This window comes from Pinus tabuliformis, chromosome 4_1, assembly GCF_031772625.1.
Source record: "Pinus tabuliformis cultivar Carrire ecotype Pingquan chromosome 4_1, CPIR1, whole genome shotgun sequence".
Taxonomy (NCBI): domain Eukaryota; kingdom Viridiplantae; phylum Streptophyta; class Pinopsida; order Pinales; family Pinaceae; genus Pinus; species Pinus tabuliformis.
Window position 1 is genome coordinate 988,428,939 of NC_142303.1, and position 6,026 is coordinate 988,434,964.

The window sequence follows — 6,026 nt, forward strand, 5'->3', positions numbered from 1 at the left end:
TCATGATCCAACGTATGTGTCCCTACCTACGTGTTAATAATCTTATGCCCTGCATGACGACATATATATTCCTTGAATACTGTATGTGTATATTTCCATCTATGCGTATATTGTATGGCCAGCGTAATGCTATGCGTATGGTATGAAGTGTTTCCATGAATGGCTTAGGGTTTCACTTCTTGAACAACGTATAGAGATTCATCATACTAACTGTAATTTAGGGCATCATCTTAGGGCATCCTTCATTAGTGTCTCTCCTTCTTCAAAAACCCAAGACATGGAGAGGAGAGCACATGAAGAATGTATATGCCAAATGACCTCAAGTCCTCTTCAATTTATACTAAAATGTAGGTGATGAATAGGCATGTCTTTTGGGCTTTTGAGCCTACTCAAGTAGCTGGTCAGCTAGATGATAAATCCATAATCAAAATAAATTCATATCTCCATAAATACTTATCGGAATCATATGATCTTTGGATCATTCCTACACCTCTCGACGAGTGGGATCCAAAAAAATATTAGCTGCCATAAATAAGCTGACCCACATGGAGTTTGGCCCTAGTTGCCAATTTAACATAATAGCTCTGATACCATGTAGGAATTTACAGGGTAAGTTCCTTAGATAAAACACCAAAGGACACCGCTCACAAATAGATCACAGATCAGTACACCAGTATTCTTGATGTGGTTAAAACCCTCAAAGAGGGAAACAGTCCATGGCTTGAGCCAATGCGACCACTTCAAACAATTTATTAATGTAAAAGAAAGAAAATTTACATAAGCTTATCTCATGAATGGTCACCTAACAAATGACCCTCCATACTCTTTAAATAGAGATCTTGGACCAATCGGGTGTCAAGCCACAGATCAAGTGTCTGTAATACCGAGGAGAGAATGAACCATCAGATCACTTTATGTCTAGAACATATCATGACCGTCAGATTGTAAGTTACAAAAAGTACATACTAAAGAAACACACTTTACATAACTATACACTAGACCAAGTTATACTTAATTATTTCCTATGTGTCAGAATATCCTAACACCTAGGCATAAATGTGAGGAACATAAACTATTTATAACTAGACATTATTTTATGTTGAAGTTGAAAAGTTGAATCCATAGGAAATCACACCTCCTACATAGGATGTTCTCACTCTAGACAAGCATTGTGAAGAACCCAAAATCTCCCCTCATGCCTTGAATGGAATTTCATCTCCATTGACATTAAATTTTGGTTTCTATATCAATCATAAGAAGGTGATTGTATTAATAAATACTACTTAAGCACCCACAATTTCATTCATCATCACATTGCAAAAGAAACCTGCAATGATATCCATGTTATTAATGTTGGGTTGTATTATATTCTTTCCATGACTACCCCACGAGCGGGGGGGTCACAGGGGGGGCGAAGGTCTCTCCTATAGTTGCGCGGGGTGCTCCCTGGGGTTCACAAGGGGGGTGGCTATCCCCCCTGTCAGGGGGTATGCAGGGGGGTGGTAGCCCCCTTGCATGGGGTTTGGGGCATCCCCCAGGAAAAATGTTTTTAACCCTATATTAGGCAGGTGAACCTACCTATGGTTTTGTGCATGGATTTCACACATGGTTTTGGGCACGATGGTTTTATGTCCATGGTATTTTGTAGATCTAGTCAAGGGAACTATGGTTATGTTCTAATCCAGGGTTAATGGATTGGGGTTTATTGATGCTTCGACATGTGTATATATGTATTGTAACATTGAAAGGAATATAATGAAAAATCAATCTAGCAGTCCCAGTTTTGGGATCCAGGGAAAATCTCTATGTATATTTGTTTTATGTTTTATGCTCTCACCATTGTTTATTTTCTGTTTTTAGAATTCGTATGCAGGTAATTTTTGTAAGGCGTTAAAACCTACAATTAATGACTTTCAAAATCATGATTTCAAATAAGGGATCTATGAAATGTGGTGGCTAGCATGACAATGTGAAACTCTAAATGGGTGATTGTTTCTACAAAACTCACATGTTTTTCATTAAAATGAAAATTGTGATATCATTTTTGGTGCAAAATGGTTGGGAAAATTGGGTCCAATAACCATGGATGTCTTGGGATTATACAGGAGTTTTGAGAAGGATGGGAATTATTAGACTCTCAAGGTATCAAAGGAGATTCTAAAAAAAAATTGATTCTCACCATATGTAAAAGCTCTTGAAGAAGGTTCAGTAAGGAATGATTGTACAGTTCCATGCCATCCACATTCATGAGAATTATTCCCTATATGTTCATCCTGATTTTGCAGTTGGTATTGGAAAAACACCAGTAGGTCTTCAAACTTCCCCATGGAGTAGTATAATCACTTGGTTATAATTATCATATCATGTTATTAATATCCATTACAACATGGCCCTCCTCATGGTGGCTCTAGAGAAGAATTTTCGACATTTTGAGGAGGTGTTTGGCTATATATCATAATTTGAATAGGATGAGAAATCAGGGGATAATGATAACCAAGAAAGAAGTTGAAAAAAGAGCTAGAGAAAAAGGAATTAAGTTCTAGTTTCATCAATTCTTCAAAATCCTTATTTAAAATGGAGGTGAAAATGGTCATCACATCCTACTAAGGTGAGATTGATTTTGTTAAGTTGAATCACTAGTTGCAACAGTTCGAATTTTATTTCAATGCCCATAACATAGGAGAAAGAAAAATATTTCATTTTCTTAACTAAAATTAGGGGTCCATGCCCTAATCTAGTTGGAAATCCAACACTTAGGCTAGATGGTGTTCCAAAAATAATTAAATGGATACTTTTAAAACCCTCATATTTTCTATATTCTACCCTATTGGTATTGTAGGGGACTAGTGGATTTGCCAGCATCACTTTAGGTAGAGATAAGGGCATAATGTGAAAGAGTACACTATTGAGTTCAAGAAGGTAATAATTATGTTGGGTATATTTCCCAAGAACATAGATGTACTCCTCATGTATTTGGAAGGTCTGCACAGTGGAAGCAAGTGATCCTATTTAAAACTAGGAAAATTGATGAGGATTGTGTGTAAGCATAGTACCTAGAGAAAACAAACAATAAGTAAGGACAACCAAGTGGTTGCAAACATAAATACAACCAAGATGATTCCAAAGAGGAGAATAAGAAGTGGAAAGGAAATACAAGAAGACAACAACCACTACAAATTACTTTAGGGATCCAAACAACCATATTAACCATTGTAATATCAATGGTCACATGGAAGATAAGTGTTAGAAGCTACATCTAGAGATGAATCTAAAGAAACATAAGAAGGATTCCAAGACGAAGACCTACCAACCATGAATTCAAGAAACTAGGTATATAGAAGTTTGAATGTAGATGAAAATATTGTCTACACTACAGTGCATAAGGATGTGAAATTGAGTATACTTCATCACAAGGAAGAGAATGAGATGACTATACTCTTCTATATTAAGGTATAGGTTAAAAATAGAAAGGTAGATGCTATATTTTATTCTTCTTCATAGTCTAATCTGATAGAAGAATATTTGATTAACAATCTTGGATTAGAAGTTCATCATCATCTTAACCCATCTCCGTTGGGGTGAGTAAATAAGGATGAAAATCTCAAGGTCACTCAATATGTAAAATAAAATTTGTTATAAGTGAATGATATATTGATGAAGTGGAGGTAGATGTAGTACCACTTAATGTGTGTTGTGTAGTATTTGGAAGCCCCCACATGTATATTAGGGATGCAATCTTCATGATGAGAGAAAAGCAGTACCATATGATCAAGGATAGCAATGATTTCATCATCAATGCACACAAAGGTATATCCAATATCTCTCTGATAAGTTCTAACCAATCCAATATATTGATCAATTCTAGTAGGAAATTTGATTTATTTTTGTTAAGAGAGAGTCAACCAAGTTATGATTTGGTAAAAGTAAAGGCATATCTAGAGGAATGCACTAAAGAGAAGAAATATTAGTTGGAGGAGTTATTGTAGGAATATAGACAATATTTTTTATTATTTGAAGGGTTACCACCTAAAATGGAAGTGTAGCATGATATATACTTGTTTCCTGACTCCCCGTTGCTAAATATTGGTCTATAAAAATAGATTGTCTCAAAAGTAGATCAAGTGAAGACTATTGGAGTAGGAAGTAACTTGACCAAGCACCTCACCATGTGGATCACCTATCATCATAGCACCTATGAAGGATGGGACTTGGAAAATGTGTACTGACCACATACCTTTCAACAAGATAACTCTTAAGAATCTATACCTTCTACTAAAAGTTTATGATTGTTAGATTAGTTTCAATATGCCAAGTACTTCACGAAGTTAGATCTCAAATAGGGATACCACTAGGTATGAGTTAAATAATAATACACTTTGAATACCACCTTTAATACAAGGCAAGGTCTATAGGAATGGATAATAATGCCTTTTGGTTTATGTAATGCACCAACTACGTTTACATATTTCACCAATGATGCATTGCATCGCTTTCTAGATTCATTTATGATAGAGTACTTAGATGATATATTGGTTTATATCTCTACCCAAGAGGAGAATATACCACATCTCATATAGGTGTTATAAATCTAAGAAAAACATCAATTAGTAGTGAATCTTAAGAAATGTGAGTTTTCTTAGTAAGCATTGGTATATTTGGAGTATGTGATTGGTGGAGGGGAACTTAAGATAGATATTGTGAAGATGGAGACCATTCTCAAATAGTTAGTTCATATTAATTTCATTAAACATAGGATCTTTGTTGGATAGTGTGGTATTTATGAAAGTTTATAGCATCCTTTTTAGCTATAGTTACACCATTGCATGTCATAGTAGCTTGTGATAAAAGTTTCCAATGAGGGAAAAATTAGTAGAAATGTTTTAATGACATGAAATGGAAGATCAATCAAACATTAGCTCTTGCATTTCATAATTTGTAGAATTATTTGAAGTGGAGATGGATGCAAGTGTATATGATATGGGAGAGATCCTTAGGTAGGGAAGTAAGCCAATATTCTATCACTGCATAATATTTCATGGTGGAGTCTTGAAATACCTTATGCACAATAAGGAACTCTATGCCCATAGTCAAGCTGTTAAGAAGTTGAAGCACATATTTATGGGCAAGGAAACCATTATTTACACTAATCCCTAGCCATTGTAATACTTGCAAGCCCAAATTAAGTTTCAAAAAATCAAGTCTTACAAGTGGATTGGGTTTTGAAGTATTTCAACTAGTCATTGAAGGGTAGCACTAATAAGTTGGTAGACATGCTTTAAAGGCCACCCACATCCAATAGTATATCTTTGTGAAATATCCATAGGGATCCTTTTACCCATGATGCATAAAAAGAGGCATAAATGGAAGATGAGTACCTTAAATAGGTGTTTCAACACCTACATGGCAAAACTTGTGTAGAAGAAGGTGATGATAAAGTTGAATATTATCTCCCTAATTGGTTGCTCTATATGATAAACAAGATTTGAGTTCCTAAAGGTGAAATATTGTAGCTTACTAGAGAGGATCATACCTGTTGTAAATTTTCTTTACGTATGCAATTTTTTTTAAATTGTATATTTTAAATAAATAAAAATATAGATATCTTGCACTTTGTAATAAAAGTCGGCATATTTTACAAATGTCACTTTTAATTTGAATTTTGGGAAAATAAAATAGTTTTATTTTATTTATTCTGATTTCCGCCAAGACGCATTAACTTCCACGCACGTTTCAACGGCTGGAATGTTTCCCACCACAATCGAAGGTTAATAATGTATTGTTGGACCCACCCCCCAACCCCCGCACTCCCAACATTTAATGGGGGGGTCCGCAATATTTGGTTTTCCAAAACCATCGAAATCAACGTGGAAAGTGCGCGTGCATTACACACCCCCCTCCACAAACCACTCTCCAGCTTAGCTATTACTCCCACTAATTTATCCCTCCATCATCTTTTCGCCAACTACCCACTAAAATAGTTACGACTATTTCTCCCACTACTGCTAATGTACAACCACCAATTCATC